The 23,967-nt window shown below is 36.9% G+C and overlaps 1 protein-coding gene across 5 annotated transcripts in view; it reads right to left on the reverse strand.

Annotated features, from left to right (window-relative positions):
- The window catches only part of PAN3 (poly(A) specific ribonuclease subunit PAN3), a 173,093-nt gene that overhangs the window by 59,971 nt on the left and 89,155 nt on the right, over positions 1 to 23,967 (reverse strand). The gene's annotated exons all lie outside the window — the stretch shown is intronic.

Here is a 23,967-nt window from a genome sequence, read left to right on the forward strand (position 1 = left end):
ATTCATTCTTTTGAAATAGGTTTTTACTCAATAAAGATTTTCCTGATATCTATACTTAAAAATTACTCTCATCCTGTTTTCTTTTTTTATAAATTTCTTAACATTTGCTGCCAGCACCACACTTAGCTCATTGTCTCTTTTCTTCCTTTTGTAGAGAAGTACTGTACCTTAATCCTCTCTGTGTTCCCATCTACACACATAACGCATGCTGATACACAGAATGTATCTGTTCAAATGAAATGGATACAGAGGCGGAGATTCCTCCTTTTGTAATAGCAACGACCAAGCTGCTAGTCAGGGCAACAGCTACAACCATGAAAATGTCAGGAGTGGAGAATGCCATTACTGGAAGTGCCTGAGTTATCTGAAGAGGCTGGGAGCAGAAGTAAAGGTTTTAAGAAATATAAATTTATTATAAATAATGAATGGTTACGCTCCTAAGCGTCATAGGAAGTCAGTCATCGTATTCTGAAAGCGAATGTGAAACTACCCATCAGCCACTGAGATAGAAAGACAGGAATCTAAAAGAATCTGAGTGGAAGACAACCTTCTGACACGACAAAGCCTGACTATTCCATTACTATTTCTAGGTCAATGCAGCCTGGGTAGACCTGGGTTACACAGATAATTTTAACCAAGTACCAATAATCAAATTAAACCCCCAACAGTAAATTACTTGTCATGTAGTGACTGCATTGAAGAGAATGGTTTAGATTAGAAATTAACAAAATGTTACCTCACACTGAACGCGTGAATTGGGGACAAACAGCAGCAGTATCTTGTTAACAACAAGGTCAGTATTGGAGGCCTCACCCAAGAGAAGTTCATACTAAGGAGTTTATATAATTATACTCAGGAATACAAAAAACATAGTATTACTATAAATACATTCCTTACTCTATTAATTTTTTTACCCAAATTCCCTTATTACCCCCAAAATAAACAGTGTACAGTTACAGCTCCCAAACAGACACTTAACATGTTTGTATCACTAAATGGTAACAGCATCTTCAACACACTAAGAATTACCATTCCCAGAGACCATCTTTCAGTGAAATCATGAACAGGCCCATAAACTAAAAATAACACCTCAGAGGAACACGCTCCTTAAAGCCATCAATTATATGATATCAAAAGGGCAGCATTTGCCCAAAAGCAAAGATGAGAAGGCAGGGAAGAACAGAAAATCAGGCCAAAAGGAAACAGGGAACCTAAGACAGAAATGGGGAGCGTGCTGACATATTGTGGGGAATGAATCCAATGTCCCGGGACACTTTATGTACAAACTATCAAATGGGAAACAAATATGCTCTGTAAATTTTCACCTATGCACAATAAAAAAAAAATTTTTTTTTTTAATTAGGGCTAATAATTCTCTTTCTTGACTTTTTTTTTTTTTAGTTAAAGGGAAGATACAAAAAGCCAACTCCAAAGTGGAGTTCAGAGTACTTTTACCCCACTTGCTCCTCTTATGAGAAGCGAAAAGGGAGTTTAAGGAAGGTAATTTAATTGCAATCACTATTCAGGTAAAAGTCTGGATGCTGTGGAGTTATTTGCAATTTGATGCAACCTGCAAACAAATTCCCAAGATACCCTAGGCAGCTATCCTAGATGTAGGACAAACTGCTATTACTTACAACCTTCTGAAATAAGATGTTAAAAAGTAACAGAATAACACCAGGAATGCACTCAACTCTTCCTGTGACACTGATAAACAGAGCTGCTTTAAAATATTATCCTCAAAGATTTTCTCAGTAAAGCTAATAGCAAAGATCCTTGATTGTGGGAGTCCCCAAGATCACCCCCACATTCAGAGATTCCACAGAATTCACGCAATTCGGCATATAGTTATACTCACGGCTAAGGTTTGTTACAGCTATGTAGGAAGGGTACACAGCTGAATCACAAGGGGAAATACACAGGTGGAGTCCAGAGGACTCCATGTGCACGTTTCCTTAGCAACCCCTTCCCATGAGGGGTCAAATGGAGTGCACTCTTCCCCCAGCAACATGTGTACTATGTATCTGCTCAGAGAAGCCCATCAGAGGCTCAGCACTCAAGGTTTTTATAAGAGGCTGGTCACACAGGCACCCTCTGTCTCACACATACCAAAATGTCAGACTCCTGGAAGGAAAGTAGGTGTGCAACATAAGCCACATGGTTTGCACAAAGAGCCTAGGTACAGTAACCCACTCCATCAGTCCATGAATGGTGGGAGCTCTCCAGTCAAGGGTCCTTCTTGCAAACAGGCCTTGCTAAGGATAGCAGTCTTAGGCCTGCTGTGTTAACTCGTTTCTGCACAGATACCTCAAATTGTCTCCAGTACCAAGCCTCCCCTCCGCCCCCAAAAACAAACAAAAAAACAAAGCTATTGCGGTAGAGTCAATTCAAACACAGAGCAATGCTACAGGACAGAGTAGAACTGCCCCATAGGGTTTCTAAGGAGCACCTGGTAGAGTCAAACTGCCGACCTTCTGGCTAGCAGCCTCAGCTCTGAATCACTATACCAATAAGGTTTCCATCTTCAGTAGCCACCCCTGTTTCATAATTCTGCTCTATAGTGAATATTGTTACAGAGAAATACAAAGGCCAATGTTTTATTTTTTATAGCTGAGCATACGCGGGGTGGGGATAAGCCTGAAGTTATAGCAATGGATTTATATGATTCCACTATTTAACCCATACACATTTAGAAGAAATAGTTAACATACATTAGTGATGTATACTCTACTGCTGTGAAATACAGCAAAGATAAATAAGATATAGCACATATAGGAAGGAACTAAACCTATATGCTTCATGAGCTCCCATCTCTAGCATCCGAGCTATCTAGCTATACATACTAAATACACCCACTCCTCACTTAGCGACACGGTTACGTTCCAAAGACTAGGTCATTATGTGAAAATCAGTGTTATGTGAAAATGGAGGATGACCACATCAGATCACAAAAATGGGGGACGACTACATCATTACACAACCGCCAAATTACATCGCTGCATAAATGCCCAATTATATCATGACATAACTGCCAAATTACGTCATTACGTTACCGCCGAACCACTCAGAATCACTGCCCAGCCAAGATGACACATAATCTTAGCCATCACACCCAACGTTACTCTTGCCTCGCACCTCGGTGTTCGTTACTGCCAGATGCACATTGTTTATGCTGAAAATAGTCAGATAACCAGAAGGTCAATAAGTAAGGAGTAGATATACATATACACATATATATATGTGGCTTAAAATAAAATTTCAGCTACTCACACTAAAGACTTAGTGATAGCCTTAGTTAAGGTCATATTCTAGCTTCTAGCATGCTAAAATAAGAGGTCATTCAAAAAGTTTATTTATTTAAATATTAGAAGTACAAGGAACAAATTCTGTCCTAAATAAGTAACTGTTAGACTTGCAGATGAATCCTGAAGAGGCTCGCCCAGGCTACATTTATGTCCACCATAAAAATAACTGCTTCCAATTTCAAGAGCTTAAAAAAATATTTAGCTTTCACTCCAGAATTCTAGTTCTGGAAAGCATCCTGAAGAAATGATCATAAATCCTAAAGGATATTTATAGTTAAAGGTATATATGCAAAGAAAATGCATACACATGCTGCTTTCTGAAAAGCAACTATGATTCAACTTTTTAATACATAAAACTGATTGACAACTTGAAGTTTAAACACTGTCAATCAACCGACATTTACTGAAGTGATACGAAGCTTCAGGAAATAAAGTACATTATAAGCAAGGCTCAATGATGTGCAGCTGAATTTTTTCCCATGCTACAGCTATCTGACGCAGTTAAGACAGACAGAAAAGTTGCCTGAATACTTAATAACCTTATTGTTGTCAGCTGCCATCAAGTTGATTCCGACTCACCGCAACCCCCATGGATTAGAATTTAGTGTTTCTGAAGAATCCTAGCAATGTGTAACTATATGGTGTTTGTATTTTTTTATTTATTAAAAAATATTATACATTTAATGATATAGGTTTGTTCCTCCCCACAGAAGACTAATTTTAAATTGATAGGATGCAACAGATAACAGATGACATCTTAGAATTCAGGGATATGATAAGTATCGATTATAGGTTTGGCGACTTTTCTGTCCAACAAGAGTTAGCAATGGCAAAAATCCTTTAAGATCTTGCTATCAAGTAAAAAAATAAGAATAATAAAATCAGTTTTTTACTAAATTTTAACTTGGGAACATTCTGACACCTCTTTTGAGCCACAAATTAGGGTAAAAAAAGGAAGCTTTAAAAAGTGGAAACAAAGATAGGACTGAGACAAGCATCAAACAGTCATGTGCATATTTTCAATGTAGACCTGATCCCAGGACAGACTGTACAAAATAAAAGCCACCATCACAAAAGCAACAGAATTAGGAGGTAAAAGCTAAGATGATACTAGCTTTTACTTCTTTCCTCACAATAATTTTATTGTTCAATCAAATTTAGCTTTGCAGTTAATTATCAAAACGGTCTAAAAATGTTCTTAAGGGTACCATGCTTAAAAAAATGCTTAAGAAGGTCCCAATTATCACGCATCTAATGAACCTGAAGTTGACTTGTAGACAACCTCACTTGCCTGAAGTCCAGTCTTCCAAACTCTGCCCTGATGACCATTTATACCTCTATAAAGTCTAAATAATAAAAGATATGTGACAGAATCAACTTAAATGTGACAAGGTAAAACTGCCATTATTCCTATATATTTTAAATCATTCTTTCAACTGACTAAAATAAAATTATTTATACTCCTGTGACTCCTAAACCACAAAATTAAATGTGTTACTAGTCACAGGTGTAGCTTTGGCTAAAGTATTCCCTATGTCATTCAACACACTGTTTTAAAAAGTCTCCAAAAAGAAAATCCACAGTATCCCTGGGTAATTTATTGCACCTAGAATATTAAGGTAAGGAAATTTTTCTTTATGTAGCCTAAATCCCTCATTTCCTATAAAAAAAATCCATTTAATTAAACATTATAATTGTTCTCATTTTCTCCAAGACTGATGCCAAAAACACCTGTAATTTCTAAGGTAAAATTTATTAATGACCGAAAACTTGTTGTCATCAAGTGGATACTGACTTATAGCGACCCTACAGGACAGAACAGAACTGTCCCATAGGATTTCTAAGGAGCAGCTGGTGGATTCGAACTGCCGACCTTTTTGGTTAGCAGCCGAGCTCTTAACCACTGCACCACCAGGGCTCCAATTACCAAAAAACAGATTATAATATTATACATAGAAAAAGCCAAATGTAAATCACTGATCTAATAAAATATTTATCAAATTAAGTTTAATCCTTAAAGTTTCAAGCCAACAAATACATATTACCTTTGCAAAGATGAAACAAACCAAGAAAAGGTTTACTTGAGAGAGATGTTTACAACCCCATGTGAAAAAAGGGTAACTTGGATTCAGAAGTAGACTGCACAATCCTATGCTGATCTCTCAGGACATACAAATTCTTGCTGGCAATGAACAGGAGTAAAATTTCTACACTTTAAAGACTCGTTCAATGAAGTTCAGTGGTAAAATGAAAATAACGTCAAAGAGAATACAGGCAGTCCCCAGGTTACGAACAACCAGGAGCTAGGAACCAACCCCCATAAAGCCTATTACATTAAAAATTTGAGGAACATACAATGCTTCATAGTAACAAACAGGCGGTATTTTGTGACACACATCAAAACATTATTATTATTATTATTACTGTACCATTATACTAAAGAGATGTTTTAGTGTATCTGGAAGTGTTTCCTTAATGTTTTTTATAAATAGGCAGGTACACTACATACCATATGTTTAGACAAACATTTGACTAACTGACTTTAGATACGACGTTACATACGAATTCGACTGAAAGGCAGACTTAGGAATGGACCTCGTTCATAATCCGGGCACTGCCTGTATTAATGTTAACTGTCAGAACTGATTCTTTCACAAACCCTGTTTTCACAACAGCAACCCCTTATCATCAGGGGAATTTAAAGTTGCTGAACTCAACAATCCCTTCAGTTAAACAAACAGACCCCTCATAGAGCTGTCCAACGCTGCCCAAACTATCCATCCTTTAGTCGAATCAGTCAGTTTCATGAATTGTAGAATTTATCTTCAAGTCCAGTGCTGACTCAGAGGGTAGCTTGTTCCCTAGAGAAAACAACCAACAAAAATCAGAACAGCTACTGCTCATAAGCTCTTTCAACACCCAAGTGGAAAGGACAACTTATTGGGTCCAAAAAATAATTCAACTTCCTTTCAACTTCAGAAGTAGCCAATAAATCAAAGGCATCTATAGGCCATAGGCAGTTCTTGGTTAAAGCTTTCGCTCAGTTACAAGAAACCTTAAATAGCTAACTTAAAGTTTACAAGAAAAGCTATCACACAAACCAGACGTTTTCTCACTGAAGCAGAAACATGATGCAGGGAATACAAATGGAAAGGATTCCAAGGGCCAAAGCTGTTGTTTTATTTTTGAAAAGCTGCCTTCCTAGTTTGCCTGTGTGTTGAGGGTGGTGGAAGAGAAGGCAATGAAATATTACCACTCAGAAGTAACCTAAATTTGTAGAGTACCTTTGCTTAATGTTATACATAATACACTAGTGAAGTATTGCATAATTCCTTAAACGCAAGGCCCTCATTCACTAGTCAGAGAAAATATTCTGAGACAAGAGATAAAGGAGTAACATGTTCTGTTTCAAGACCTGAAATACTGATCCACCTTCCCTATTTAAGTCTAAATCCAAAAGCCAACACACCCCGTCTCTGAGTTTCAAGATATGCCACAAAACCAAGGTGCCTTTCCATTTCATGACTTAGGGTTTTGTTTAAAATCATAAGCTACACTGAAAAAAAGAAAAGGAGGAGACCAAAGAGCTCAAGCTAATTTTCAGAACACTGAAATGTCATTTTGTCCTTTCACATGAAGCAGGTTAAAAGGTTTTTATAAAACAAACATGTTAACGCAAGACATGCCTCGAGAAAGAACCATTCATTTTTTTTAATGTATTAATGCTATTAGTTATTCAGCTGTGAAATATAACAATTTGAAATTTATTCTTTTAACTTCCAAATTGTAATACAGAAAACTTTTGATTCACAGGCAAGAATCTCAACGCCCAGAGCTCAGACTTGTGGGACAATACTACTCATTTGAATATAGCCACACGGCACTGGGACTGGGTGACATTTTGGTAATTCACAGTTTGTACACGTGTGTGTTTTAACACCTGAATGATTCTTCACTTTTCCAGGTTTTCGCAACTGGGGTTTCAGGAGAAATAAGCCCTAATGAGCTAGGCACTCATTGTACGTGGTGTTATGTAACATTTGGGAGAAATAACCAAATAGCCACTCAAATCGTTTTCTGTATTCTGTGGTTCAGATGAGGAATCTCAAATGAGAAAGGCTGCAACTTTCCTAGCTTCCTTAATCTCTATAAACCCAAAACCAAACCCACTGCTGTTAAGTCGATTCTAACTCATAACGACCCTATACGACAGAGGTACAACTGCCCCATACAGAAGGAGACTGCCACATCCCTCTCTTGCAGAGTGGCAGAGAGGTTAGCAGTTGAGCACTTCAACCACTGCACCACCAGGACCCCTTTAATCTGTATATTATTGATAAATTCCCTCCTTTTGAGAAACAACCCTTCTACGTCAGTAGTTTTCAAACTATATTCAGTAGAACCCTAGTGCTTCCAAAATTGCGTCCGGGGTTCAACAGATGCTCGATCTGAATTTTGTTTATCTATTTTTTACTATTTATTAAACCAATAATAAAATCACAGATGTATGTCTACGTTAGTGTTTATTCATTTTTAACATCCCAGAGATCAACCCCAACACTCGTAACTTGTGTTGGGTTAGGATATTTTCATGCAGACCTCAGACTAAAGCATCTCTCTCCTGTCACCCCTGTGCATACGTATGAATTTTTTATTAGTAAAGGAGCAGCTAGGAACCCTGGTGGTGCAGTGGTTAAACGTTCAGCTGCAAACCAAAAGGTCAGTGGTTCAATCTCACTAGCCGCTCAGCAAGAGAAAGGTGTGGCAGTCTGCTTCCGTGAAGATGACCCTATGGGGCAGTTCTACGTTGTCCTATTAAGTCGCTAATGAGTCGGAAATGACTCAACAGCAATGGGAGGTAAGGTAGCAACTCTGCTATAATCTTTATTTACATTCACGTGTACTCAAATAAAACTGAACAACATGCTACATCTATGTGAATCATGATTTTCATGTTATTACCATATTTTTGCGCAAATTTAACACCCATCTTTTGCATTTGTTAGCCAGCTGAGCTCTCCCCCCCCACCACCAGGCACCCTCACAAGTGCCAACAGCATAGTGTGCTTATGAAAATACCTCAAGGTGGAGGGCACGACCAGCAAACGAACACAGAAGGCGTGCGTTATTTATGTAACAATGCTATATATGGAAAAATGGAAACTGAGGAGTATGACTGTAACTATTATCCTTCACCCACTAATCTCAAACTGTATTCAACAAAATATCACACAGCCTTGTTAGTATCACACAGCCTTGTTAGTCTGAGTAACTTTCTGAATGAATTTTATAACTCTGACCCTGTAAAAATATGTTTTACCTGTTTTATATAATTTTAGATTTTGGGGTTTTATACAGGTTATTTAGAAGCCCTGGTGGCACAATGGTTAGGTGCTCAGCTGCTAACCCAAAGGTCAGTGATCCAAACCCACCCAACAGCTTCACGGGAGAAAAGACCTGGCGATCTGTTCCAGTAAAGATTACAGCTTAGAAAACCCCGTAAGTAGTTCTACTCTGACACATGGGGTCGATACGAATTGGAATGGACTCAACAGCACACAGCAACTTCACCAGAAGCTGCTTTATGAAATGTTTGAAATCCACTGTTTTAAGCTCTAATCAGATTCTACTGGTTCAAAGGTTCTCCAGGGGCATAAACGGTAATTAAGTCTATTGTTTTTGATGCTTGCTGTGTTGCAAGTTCCCGCTAAGGGTAACCAAGATGTGCTGCAATCCTTCTTTCCATTCTTATTTCCTACTAGTCTCCTCTCCCCACATTTCAGCATTCTCCAAAAACCAATATGCCACACTCCAAGATGCTAATGGCAAATAAAATGTTGGTAAAGATTTTGAGAGCGGTATCAAGTACTTTATAATATGAAACATTTCCCTATCTTTGTGTCATTTATCATTAAGCTTTCCCATTTTCAGCCCAATCTAATTTTTTTGTTTTCTTGGTAAAAAAAAAAAATCTATCAATTCTAATTTTAAAACAAAATGATATTCTACTTTTTCAGGGATGATGGTGCTCCATGTCAGAGTATTTCACAAACGGCAGACTTCAAAACTATTTATCTGAAAAGATTTAAAAAAAAAAAAAAAAACCCCAGCAGGGAAACCCGATTAATGGAAACAGAGCCACCAGAATGGACGTAATGAGAATGTTTATGCCTTGTGAAAAATGTAACCAGTGTCACTCAACAATCTGTGTAGAAATTGAATGGGAACCTAAACTTCTGTGCAAACCTTCACCGAAAACACAGTATTATCTACAAGAAGAAGAAGAAACTCCACATGACAAAAGCAGTGACTGAGTCTAAGGCAGAGCTCTGTGAATCACTGCTGCACTTTTAATTTTGGGTTTCCCTTAGGTAAATAGACCTATCCATAAGCACTAATTAATAGTTTAAACTGCCATGCAGAATCATCACCACTTTTGGAAGGCTGGCGTTTAGCTGATAAACACTGGTATTAAGGTATATAGTATGTTTAAAACAAAACAAACCACAGCATCAGGTCATAAATAGCCCTGCCCCACTGTCACTCAAGAGGACTCTCTGAAGTTTCCCAGAACACAATCATCTAATGGTTCCAGCAGGGCCCTGGCCTAACTGAAATTTTCTTCCCATCTTTTCCTACCTCAGATTGATCTTTCTGCAAATTCACTGAGTGGGAATTTCTGTATTACGCTAGTTAAACTGTATAAAACAAACAAATAGAAACAACAACAACAAACTTCATTGATTCTCAACTGTCCGTGTTTCAAATGTTCAAAAAAATCCAACCTCTCCTTTAGGACCCACCTTTCACACCTTTCCTCTTCCCTGACATTTTTTTCCCCGGTTACCTTCATTCAAATCAGGTAAGATCTTACCTCTCAAGATTTTCTGCTATTTTGAGTATTTTTTTTTCTCTGGAAGTCAAGGAGTATACTGTCAGTATCTCCTGTGGATTTTTTTTTAAATGGAGCTAAAGGCCAATGCTTCCAATCTGGAGCTCCCGACTTAGGTCTGAGAGGAGGCCCTGAGTAATCTGTGTGTTCACAGCATCACAGGAATTGTGATCTCTATCTATACACGCAAGCTTATTGGGACCACTACGTAAGATCAGCACTGAGCAAGGTTCCAGGAATTCCAGAAGTAAGATTTGCCCTAACCTCACGCAGTTTATATTCTACCATAAAGCTCAAAAAAGTGCTTAAAACATATCATTCTTAACATTTACTGTTAAGCCTTTATATGTGGTCACAATAACAGATAAAATGATTAAAAGGTCTTCAGATGCATTTCATTTCAGTGAGGGAATAAATATAACAAACATACAGACAAAATCTAAAAATATATATTGTGAGATATTCAAAACACTACAGAATCACAGGGAAACCCTGGTGCCATACTGGTTAAGAGCTACGGCTGCTAACCAAAAGGTCAGCACTTCAAATACACCAGGTGCTCCTTGGAAACCCCATGGGGTAGTTCTACTCTGCCCTACAGGGTCGCTATGAGTCAGAATCGACTCGACGGCAGTGGGCAATAACAGAACCACAGAGAAGGGAGATATTAATTCTGACTGGAGAATTAGATGTGGCTTTGCGGGAAAAAAAAAGGCAGCTGACCTACTCGATGAAAAGTAAGCAAGGTCTCAAGAAACTAGAGCCTTTCGGGCAAGTAAGTATGGCCAACAGCTGACCATGTTCAAAGACACAGTCTCAAAAATAGGATAGGTACTTTATAGTAAGAGTGGGTCTCACATGAGACAGAGTTAAAGCAATAGGCTTATTTAATCAGAAAAGAAATCTGGTAGTATTTTAATAATAATCCTTGATTATTTTAATTCAAAACATTTACTGAACTCTAGACATGGTTCTAGGTCCCTGGGTGGTGCAAAAGGTTTGTGCTAGACTACTTTAACGGTTGGCAGTTTGAATCCACCAGTGGCACAGCCTGGCGATCTGCTTCTATAAAGATTAGGGCCAAGACAACCCTATCATATAAAAATTATACATCCGCATTCACATAGACAATAGCTCCATAACAATCAAGCCAAAATTCCTAATACTGACAATTTTTAAGACAATATGTTAACATTTTCTTTTAATCATAAACATACAGAACTGAAAGCATCTGATAGGAGAAAAAGCCTTGTTCCACCTCTTTGTGGCAATACTCATGCTCCTCCACCGCCACAACCTCCTAAAGCATTGTATCTTCGTCAGGATTGGCCCTGAGAACTACCTGAAAAGCTTCCTAAAAACGGCCATCTGCAGGGCCGGAGGAAAGAGAAAAAGAGGGTCTAGGTAAAAGACCAGACTGGCAGGCTTAGGGTGGGTCCTGGGTAGGAATGCATGTTTTCAAAGCATCTTGGAGTATGTCAATGTGCATACCTTGGTTACCCTTTAAAATAGTAACAATGGGCCAACCTAGTTTTAACAAAATTTTCATTACTAGTTTTTTTTAGTATTAACGGTTCAGGCCATAACATGAATCCATTCTATTCAGAAGTATTTCAAGGACATGAACACAAACGAATTTAAGTAACAGAACAGTGGCAAAACAAAAGGACTACTTTACAAAACTATTTAAAATAGTCCATTCTTTTAAGTCAGGTTCCCCACTGGTTTTAGTATACCCTAGGGGGTATTCTTATTACTTTCTGTGAATATAGGTACATACAAAATTATCTCCAGGAGTTAAGTATGACAAGCAATATCTCTCAATAACACTTAAAACTCTCAAATTTTTTCAACATTCAAAAAATTGGGAACGTGTTAATATTTATTTTGTCAAGCAAGGTCATTTTACTTAATAAAACAAAATTGAGTATTTCTATTGAAATAAACTACTTTTCATTAGAGAAAAATCATAAATTGCAAACACAATCATTCCAAAGAATACTGAGGGAGATGAGGTAGATCAGACAGCCTATAAGCCTGATTTCTGACCAGTAAAACTATGAAAGCCTACTTCATCTCCACTGTGATTTTATGACATCCTGAGGTAGCTCTAATCTCCCAGAGGAATAGATAAAATGTCCAAAACACAAATAATCTGGAACATAAAAAATGCATACAACCACACAATATACTTTTTGTCTCAAAGGAAAGAAGACACAACTTGAAGAGAAAGACTGTCATAGTTTCCAAAGTATTAGGAAACAACACACTTGAGCAAATCACAAAAATTCTTGCTCCTCTATGAGGGATAAAAATGCATAACCAATTTAAAAATGATACTATGTGAAGTACTAGTACGAATGAATAAAATGGAATATAAGTAAACATACAAGATATACAGAACTGTATATAACAAGAAAACAACTCGAATTCATAGTATTTTTATAGTATTTTAATCAAATTATTTAAGATTCATTATCATTAATAATTTATGAAAAGGCATGAGATTATTTAATTTTCCCCAGTTTTTATTTAACAATTACTGAAAGTAGGCATCCAAAGTTACTATCTATGATTCTTCCAATTACATCAATACATTTGCCTTTATTTGAGAATTACTGATTTAAAATTCTCATTTTCTAGTTTAGTAATATGCATGCTGGACATCTATTAATTTACTCAAGAAAAAAAAGCTAAGAAAATAGTATTCTATTCTAGTCTGTAAATTCGGGTAAAAGTTTTAGAACAGGCCTAACCTAAAAGCTCATCTATACATAAAAAAATAAATAAATAAAAATAAGATGGGGAATATTCAGAGTCACAGAAGCACCCTGGGTGTTGCACACAGTTATGCGCTCGGCTACTAGCCAAAAGGCTGGTAGTTTAAACCCACACAGAGGTGCCTTGAAAGACAGGCCTGGCGATCTGCTTCTAGAAATTCAGTCTTGAAAACCGATGGAGCAGTTCTGCACAAATGAGGCTGCTATGAGTCAGAAATGATAGCAACTAACAACAACAATTAGACCGGAGAATGATATTCACCACAGACCTTAAATAGAAGTTATTTTCCTGTTAACAAAAGACTGCATTAACCCAACAGGATAAAAGGGAGAATAAAATCAAAGAAAATACAAAACAAACCTACTGCCATCGAGTGGATTCCGACTCATTTAAAAGCAATTTTTGGATAAAGGTTACTCCTCTGAGAACTCAAGGACCTCTTTACCTAAACATACTTACTCTGGTTCTTAACACAAAAACCAAAACTGCTGCCATCGAGTCAATTCTGACTCATAGTGACCCTACAGGACAGAGCAGAACTGACCCACAGGGTTTCCAAGTAGCAGCCATTAACCACTGCGCCACCGGGGGTCCATTGGTTTTTATGCCTATGAAGTATGCATTTCATAGATTTTTTTTTTTTTTTTAATTAAACTAGTAGAGCTTCATCTTCTATACGCAAATATATCTCACCTAATTTTTTTTTAAAGGGTACAAGAGTTAAATCAGAAGCTACCATTAAAATAACATGTTTTTTAAGATGTGAGAAAGTAATTTTCTATCCTTGCAGTTTTCAAATTCTAGACTCATGGTAAACTGAAACTTCGATTCAAAGATCCTCCAGTCTTTCTAGTATACCTGATCCTACTCTTATTCTGCCATTCTTCAATGCCTACCTTAAATCTTGTAATATTCTAATGGACACTTCTTGGGAATATCCAACTCCCTTATTTTGTAGATATAAGGAGTAGAAGAAATTCAAATATTGTTTTTAAAGCCTCCACAAAAAAAAAAAAACTAAAAAATATATTAATATGAATGAAGCCATGAAGATATTACCAATAAAGAATTTTTTTATCTCATTCTTTTGGGGGGGGGAACAGCATTATTTTCACTTTTAGGTAAATATAATACATAGAAAAAGTCTGAACTGTTGCTCTACTAGATTACACTAACATTTCAATTATACCACTTCATGAATTGATTAAAAGTACAAATATTTTCTCTCTCCATTACACAGTAAAAATGACGTTTCAACACACTTCCAAAAAGTTTTATCTTTTTTAAAAATGTAAATAACCTTTACTAGAAGCCATGTGGATCTGGTCAAAATAAATGTAACTCTATTTCCGCTTCTGCTTTTCTCCTCTGTATCTAGAGATTTCAGCAACTAATTTATATCACCATGCTTCTTTTGGTTGGATCTAGATCTGTGATAAAAATTAATCAAACTACCTGGATATTAGAAACACTGTAAGCATTAATAAAACTATCAAGTATCCTAAAGCTTCCTCACAACATTTATTTAAACTCACTGTCCAAACTCATGCACATGTTATTAGTTGGTATTTCAAATTTAACTTGAGTTTTATCAACCACATGCCCTGCAGTAACATTGATGGACACTGTAGCCTGCACTATTTGCTTTCCACATCTGTATATCATAATCTTCCCTTTGGACTACCTTCAGCCATGCCTTTATCAATCGTCTCACTTCCACAGGAGTTGCCATTAATTATTTCAACAAATATTTATTGAAATATTGACTATGAATGTGACACAGTATGTAACTGTTCAAATCCCTAACTATATGAATAACTCATCCACATCTTTTAAAAGCCACTGTGAGGGTTTGAACTATAATTTTAAGGCATTTTATTCACTGCCCTATATGGGAGGTAACCTGTACTTTGGTCACCATAACATCTGAAGAAACATAACAGTAACCCGCCTGCTCTCAAACTTTGCCAAATGACCTGAAACGATAGAGCTTCCACAGCTCTACCATGATGGCAATCTTTTAAATGGTAACATTTAGTTGATGTAAACAAAGGATCGAAATGGAAGAAGAAAAGGTGTTAGCTAACAAACTCAACTTCTGGGGATCAGAAGAATCATCTTTCCTCCTCAAGTGATGGTGAACGTTAGTGACTACAAAGTCTTCTTCATTCACAGTGATGAACTCTGTCTTGTTTAGAAAAAAAAAAAAAAACTCTAAGACAAGTGTCTCATCGTGAAAATTAATTATAGAAATTCACACAAAAATATGTAAGATTAATAATAGTTACCAATGCAATTTAAATTCTGGTTTTCTCTGCAATGAATAAAAACTAGTGTGAAATTAAAAGCAAAAAAATTAAAGTTTAACTTCAAGAAAATGTGACTGAATCGCTGAACACTTATTTCTCTAGTAACAAATTAGTTGATCTTTATGAGCAATTTAAATATATACACATTAAAAGGTAACATGTAAATGAAAGATTATTTGATTACTAGTTCTAGATTCATGTGGTTTAAAACTGTAAATGGCCACAGTGCTCATACGATTCATTTTTAAAGTATTCTCAAAAATTTATTTAGATGTAGCACGATTAGTAACTAACATTATTTCTGTCCCATTCACATTACCAAGGTAGAAGAAATCCTTGTTGGCCAGTTTGATTCAATGTGTATTCACTGACCCCTGTAACAGTGAATATAACTGTCTCTTATCTGACAACTTCAGTTATCCGGAACCAGGAAGGAAGTAAAACTAGCCTCAGGCAGGCAAAGGATAATTTAAAGGCCGTGTGACTTATTCACTGGCAACAGTTCAAGTACTAGACCCAAAGCTTTTATCTTACTTAAGATAAAAAAAAGTACTTAAAAAAAAACATATTTGTGTTCTCAAGCCCTCAGCAGTCTAGGAGGAAGAGAAAGAGGCTATAAGCTATACTACTACCAAAGGCCAGAGAAGACTGGGTAAAGCACTGGCGAGCGCACTGGGTCTCAAAACAAGGTCCCGGCAGCATCAGCATCACCTGGAACATGTCAGAAAAGCAAATTTTCTGACCCACTCAGACCTGCTGAATAAGAAACCCAGACCTACTGAATAAGAAATTAACTATAAAAAGTTAATTTGATAAACTCTCAAATTTGAGAACCACTCTCCTAAAGACAGGAACACTAAAAAGCACATGAGTCATCAATAAAAAGCCAGTAAAAATTCACAAAAATGGTTCAAATAAGCTTGCATAAGTCTGTCCATTCAAGGCACTACTTTCAGGCACTTTACAAGATTCAAAGAGCAAAACAAAAGCTTCAAAGAACTAGGGGCAGAAGGGCAATGGAAAAGCTAAATAACTTAGTAACTGCATCATGTTGAGGCAAACTGTACTATAAGCTGATCCAAAAAGGTATGTATCCCTTGTATTCTGGCTCAATACAATCACTGAGGCACAGTCAGTCAAGTACAAGTCACCAATAAAAACTTACATTTTGCTTGAAGCAATGAAGTACTGCAGACTTTGAAATGATTCTGTGAAAATATTAAGTTTTGACATTAAAATCATTACCTTCTGCTATCCTCAAATAAATCAAGTATGCTAAAAGCTTCAACTCCCATGATCCTAGATCAATCAGTTATTAAAACTGCTTTGGTGGGGGTTTCTTTGGAATAGATAAAAAAAAGGTGTAAATGAGATTATGTCCAAAATAATACACAAAATAATAAAATACACAAGATAACCAGGATCAACTGTTGTAACTCTGTATCAAAGATAACTGAGAAATGTAGCCCGGCTGTCTCAAAAAAATACAAGTTCAGATTTTCGTGAATAGTCATCACTGGAGAAACTTCCGGGCTCCCTGCACGACGACTTCCCACCACTCATGTGCCTCCATGCTTTTCCCTTCCGGCTTACTGAGGGACATGCCCTAAAAACCACTTAACCTGGGCACCTAACTGAGAAGAACATCCCGGCCAACTTGAACACCTACTCCAGACTGTTACAAAAGCAAGAAAAAAATTTCTACTGTGTTAAGCCATTACATTTGCATATATTTGTTTCAGCAGTTTAGTTTACCACATCTCACACAGTGAGTAGTAACATTATGGAGCACAGTAACTACGGCTTAGAGAATAGTTTGGTAACCAAAACTATATTAAAGTCCTATGGGCCTGTATAATTTTCTCAAAAGAACACACCCCCGGCCCTCCCAAAGTGACCATACTTTACTATTTGTAAGAACATCACTCTAAAATCTGGTAACTGTATCTAAAAACCTGGGTACATTATTTAAAAAATCATAAGAAACATCATAATTCAGACACATCAATGTGTAAGACAGCCATGATGAAAGAGTACAGAACCAACAAGGCAAGGTCACGCAAGCTCCACAGACACATCGCAACTCCCTGAGGGAAGGAACTGCTGGGCTGAGGACTGTGGAGTCCATGGTCTCTGGGAACATCCAGCTTAACTGGCGTAACATAGTTTATCAACAAAATATTCTACATTCTACTTTGGTAAGTAGCATCTAGGATCTTAAAAGCCCGTGGCCATCTAAGATACTCCACTGGTCTCACCCCTCTGGGATCAAGGGAGAATGAAGAAAACTAAAGATACAAGGAAAAGATTAGTCCGAAGGATTGATGGACCACATCTACCACGGCCTCCACCAGACTGAGTCCAGTACGAGATGGTGCCCAGCTACCACCACTGACTGCTCGGACAGGGATCACAATAGGGGGTTCTGCACAGAGCTGGAGAAAGATGTAGAACAAAATTCTAGCTCACAAAAAAAGACTAAACTTACTGGCCTGACAGAGACTGGAGAAACCGTTGGAGAAGAGGCCCCAGACACACTTTTAGTGCAGTAATGAAGTCACTCCTGAGGTTCATCCTTCAGCCGAAGACTGAATAGGCCCACGGAACAAAAGGAGGCTAAAGGGGCATACCAGCTCAGGGCCAAGAACTGGAAGGCAGGAGGGGAGAAGAAAGCTGATAATAGAGAACCCAAGGTCAAGAAGGGAGAGTGTTGACATGTCATGAGGTTGTTGACCAATATCATAAAACAATATGTGTACTAACTGTTTAATGAGAAACTAGTTTGCTCTGTAAACCTTCATCTAAAGTACAATAAAAAAAACAAAAGAAAAAGTACAGAACTAAGTATTATCACCATAAACAAGGAGTCCACATATGAGACTTTGCTAACATTCATGGTTAGGTTTTATGTGCTGTGTATGCTGAGAGTTTAAAAATGGCTACATCTGTAATTCCTTTTACCAAGACCCTCCTCACATGCCCTACTCTATGGTAACTCCACATCTGAAAGGTTAAAAAAAAAACAAGAATGGCTTTCATATATGACTATAACTAGTCAAGCTGAGAAAAACCAAAGAAAAGTTCAAAAAATAGAAGGAGCTGCCACCATTCAATTCATTACTACAGAATTAGAGGACCATTCCTAACTAGACATGTAACATATACCACATAGTAATTTGATTCACACCAGTACTCCTGCCCATTGTATACCTATGATGCACTAGACACCACCGAACCAGAAGAGTAATGAAGAAATGAGCCCTGGAGTTCTCAACCTACTTGACTGAAAAGACTAACTTCTAGCCCTCCACATCCAGCTAAGAAATGAAGTCATTTATCAAACACATGCTCTCTGCCTCTCAGTTCATTCAGAGCTACTACGACACTCAGATTCACCCAACTCTAATCTTATACCGCTGAAACAAAACTGCTCCGAGATCCACCTATGAAGCAAGAGTAGAACTGGTGGGGCTCTCGACCTATACAGAGCACATCCAAGAAGCCGGTATGGCTTTTATGGTCCTTTTTAAGTCTCGTACAACAACTGCACTCCTGCCTTTTTGCTACCTCTCATCACTGACTTCGTTTCTGTCTGTGTTTGCTGTCCTTAACTCCTACTGACCCACATGTCGCAGAACAATAGTTATTTAGGTTAAAAAGACTTTAAATAATCGAATATTATCTTCTACAGAAAAGAAGACACTAAAAAGCAGGAATCAAGTGATGCGCTGAAAGCCTCACAGCTACTTTAGTGGAAGAGCTGATAGTATGTTCTGAAGCACTCAGGAGGTAAAGCAATGAAAGCTGCCCAGGAGCAGCAGGAGACACGGCTGCAGTTGTAGACCACCGAATCTGTAACCTGCAGTTGAAGGGATCCCCTACCACTCCCATCCAGCCCTCACCCCCTACTATGGGATTAAGCGAGCCAATACAACGAGAGTAAACACAAAGTTCACAACAGGGACCTAAAACCTAACAGGACATGTTAACCACGGATCCCCAGTCAGCAGAACAGCATCCACAGGTAGCTATTTAAGCCTTACCTGGCAGGTCTCCAAGCCAGCTGCAGCAGCCACATCCCCCTCTGCGCCACAAATGTCTTGCCTCAGTTTTCTGAAATTCCCAACTGGGAAGGGAATATAGCCAGCAGGCGTTCCCAACCTGGTTAAGTTCTACAGTTCTACAATGAGTAACCTTCTCTGGGACATCACAGTCTGTCCCCACATACACGCATACACAGAGCAGCCCCTTCTAGAATGAGCTCAACATCACAGGGCAATAAAAAGGTCCTCTTCGCAAAAACCTTGGGAATCCCTGATCTTAACCATAAAACAGCATCTAGGATAACCTGTTTGTAATTTAATTTTTAATGTAGAAAGCAATCCCCAAACTAGAGAACCTGGAAAGAAGTGAGTGATTCTGCTGAATATACCTGAAAAACAAAGTAGTTACAAAAAAAATGGCAACATGCACTTTAAAAAGAATACTTACAAATACTTTAACTGGTTATAAGAATATTTTAGCACCTCAAAACACACAGCGGCTCTAGCCCTGATGTGGTTGCACTTTTCCAACAGGCACGTTTCTGTTCCTCTTTGACTATTCATCTACATGCTCCCAACGTGCGGTTTTTACAAGCTCTTCAAAGATGTTTACTGAATCATTAAAATTCATTGTACTTAAGAGATAATAAATTATGTAATTTTTTCCAATACAAAATAAAGTTTAGCTAAACAAGTAAACATTTATTAAGTACCTTTTATTGCCTAAATTTGTGCTATATGAGAAATGACATGGTCCCTTCTTGAGGAATTTTTAATATGCTCAGGAAATCTAGATTGATAATTAAAACAATTAAGAATAATACTTTAGTGCTAAACTACCTGTATTAGCACAAAAACAATTCAGAGAAATAAGTTCAGATTGAAATATCAAAATAAGTTATGGTAAAATTACTTGATTGTCCCAGAAAATCCATTTAACTGCAGATCTTTGAAAACTAATCACAAAGAAAAAGAGTTACATCCTACAAGACAGGGTAATGTTTAAGAACTATGTAAATATTTTTTAACTTTTATTTTCAATAATTTTATTGCTTAATGAAACATAAAACGATCTAAAATGCTACGTATAGATTTTTTGGCCTGGAGTGATTTTAATGTAAAACCAAAGATACACAGTAAAGTTTTAAATATGAGCTTAGATATTAACCATCTTCAAGACCGTAACTTCACCCTACTGGCAGAGTTTACTATCTTCCCAACGGTACATGTCTTAGCTGCACGTCACAGTAGATATACAGCTAGTAACACAGAACTGTGCCTTTAATTTTACCCACACCAGTGTTCCTGCCCTTATGACTTATTTGACTGATACAATTTGTGAATTTTCGTGACATTTTCCCTAGTCTGCCCTATCCCCTCTTTAAGTCTTCCAAACAGAACAGATACACACAATTAATCTAAAAAAGAAAATAACAGAGTACTGTCATGTGGAAAAGGTTTTAATCTATTCTACTCAACACAAAAAGAAAGAGATAGGACTAGTGGGTGGAAGACAGACAATACACAGTCTGGTTCAGCATAAGATATAATTTTCTTTTTATTCAAACTGTTTAAATGTAGACTGGGATGCCTAGGTTAGCTAATGAATTCCTTATCATTGCAAGTGACTAAGCAGAGGCTCGATGACAATCTGTCAAGAAACCCACCTCTAGACCGGGCACAAGATTCCACCTACATCAACGGCCAGCATCTGATAACTGCATAAACCAACTACTGTGTAATTTACATGAATTAAGCCTCTATTTCCTCATCAGTGATATGAAGACTCCCTAGACTAATGGATCTAGAATTTTACTATTTTTCAGCATAGAACTTTAAAACTGAAAGGGATCTTCTTGCCCCAAACCCTTCGACATTATAAAAATAAGTGGTTCTGTTTTTAGGCTACAATATTAATAAAAAGCTTCAACATTTTTGAACAAAAATGCTAAATATTACTTCCTCTTTTTTCTTTCCTTTCTCTTCCCCACCCCGCCCCCCATCTTGCCCCAACCAAAAAATAAAGTATATTAGCCTTCTTTACCCATCAACTTGACACCATCATCCTCAGGAATGTATAAGAAATGATCATTGAGTATTTGAAAAAGTTTGATCTAAGAACATAAGTATTTTGTTTTAATTTTTGCAAGAAAAAATACTACAAAATTAGTAATAAATGAATACAGTAATTTAATAATGTTAACTTTATTATAATAATTTGACGTTCCTCCCGGAGTCAAGCATCTGAGATTTGCCATGATAGTTCATAATAAAACACAGGGATAGTGGTTAAACGCTATGGCTGCTAACCAAAAGGCTGGCAGTTCGCATCTACCAGGCAGTCCTTGGAAACTGTATGGGGCAGTTCTACTCTGTTATATAGGGTCGCCATGAGTCAGGATTGACTCGATGGCAACAGGTAACTATTCAAAAAAAAGTCTGTGCTGTTTTCATCCTGAAGGAATGCATATTTGGAAATGCTAAAAGCCACTCAAATCTCTTTCTCATTTATAAATCGGTGGTGGCATTTTCAAAGTCAAGAACTCCCCTCTACCACCCCGGAGTAGCCACACAGTTAAGCAGAAAAGAGTTGCTCAAATCCCTGAGTCACCAGTGTGCACTGCGCCACCAGATACTACATCAGAACAGGACTCAGGAATGTGTGCTCCTGTTGTGACCTCTCTTACAATCACTTTCATTTACTTTCCGGTCGTGTGGATTCGTTAATACTGAGGTAAATAAACCTAAAGGACACTAAGATTTGACTCACTAAGTCTACTATTCAGGAGACATTCTAATGAAAAAAAACGTTCAGCAATTCTCACGATACGGTTATTTTTTTGTGGCACAAAATATCATTTCGTATACTTGGCCATAAACACATTTCAGGAGATTATTTTAAAATGTTGTGTAAGGCAAGAGCTATCAGAAAAATGTATCTGCAGACTACGGATTACTTAAAAATGTTCTTATACCACATTCTGGAAATAAATTTTGCTAAAGATGTGTTAAATGACTAGTTTTTCACTTTTGGGGGGGGTTGTGAACCTCTGAGAGACTAATATAAGCTGTACCCACAGAAAAAAAAAGCAGATTTACAAATAAAAACAAAACAGGCATATAATTTTAGGAGGTTCTCAAAGACAATGAATTCCAAGTTAAGTATCTTACCCAAAATATTCTTACAGCATTTACCTCTGCAGAACATACTTGGGAATTCAGCTTTGTCCTCAGGCTAAATGTCTATAAAACAACTAAATGTACTGTTCTTTGATTTCTTCAACTGAGACAGAGTTAAGTGGCTATGTACACAAGTCAACAGAAACTAACATGAGCTGCCTATTTTAACCATTTTAAATGCTTTTTAAATCTAATTAGCTACAAACTAATTCAAATAACTTCCATATAAAGTCTTACTTCCTACACTGAAACTTGGAAAACAAAAACATGATTTGTATTCTTTTTAAGAAATCAAAACAAATTTTTAAAAAAGGAATTTACTCACGTGGGACCTATTCTGTGCCAGGCATTGTGCTGCTTTTGTACCCGACAATTTTGAGGACATCCAAAATCTTAATATGAACTCAACTTCCCTCAAATATTTTTACATTTTTGGTCACAAAATTTATTTAGATGCACATTTTTCCATACATAATAAAAATGACATTACTCTAGTTTACACATGAGTGCCAAAGTATTTAAGGTTTCATACTTTTTAGAAAGATAGTAATTTGACACATTATCAAGAGCAATAATTTCTAGATAGAAATCAAGATAAAAGAGAAAATAAAATTACACAGCTGAAAGTGATCAATGAGTTACATCTACAATAGATAAGAAATACTGAAGATAAATTAGATCACCAGAAAGATAGGTAAGGAGCCCTGGTGGACCAGTGGTTAAGAGCTTGGCTGCTAACCTAAAGGTCAGCAGTTGAAGTCCACCAGCTGTTCCCTGGAAACTCTACTGGGCAGTTCTACTATAAACTCTACCACTTTATTTATTCTACAGCTTTAAAGTGAAACCTTCAAGAACCTCTCCCAGCCCTTGAAAAAAGATGACATTTATGGATAAGAAGTGACGAAAGATATGGAAGGGGTTAAAAAAAAAATTTTTTTTTTTTTAGTCTCTTCTTGTCCTGTAATTTTATTATATCTTTGAAAACAAACTATTTTGGTAAAATGGCTTTTTAAAAGTAAGGCAGAGTTAATTTTTTTTCTTTGCTCATCTTCAAAGATTAAGTTATTAGCTAAAAGGATAAAATATGGAGAAACAGTAAATGTAAAACCATTTATTATTCTAGTATTTTGGGGAAATATTTCAGCTTAGTTGGTTATCTGAATGAAGAACAATTCTGAAATAGTATTTATAAAAGAATTCAGGAACACATTTAATATGACATATGCTGACCTATTTTCAGTGGTTCCAGAGAGTAATTATTTTCATTAACAGGAAGCAGAATGACCATTTTAATGTTATAGCTATGTAGAAGAGTAAATTATTTTTCAGCTAATATAATTTCAAAATTAATTATTTTCACACTAAATTTATATTGTGATGCCCAACTGGGACCACTGAAAAACCTTACCTACTACCCTTTTTACCCACCAGTACCTAATGAAAAGCTTAAAAAAATT

The sequence above is a fragment of the Loxodonta africana genome, chromosome 23, assembly GCF_030014295.1.
Source record: "Loxodonta africana isolate mLoxAfr1 chromosome 23, mLoxAfr1.hap2, whole genome shotgun sequence".
Lineage (NCBI taxonomy): Eukaryota > Metazoa > Chordata > Mammalia > Proboscidea > Elephantidae > Loxodonta > Loxodonta africana.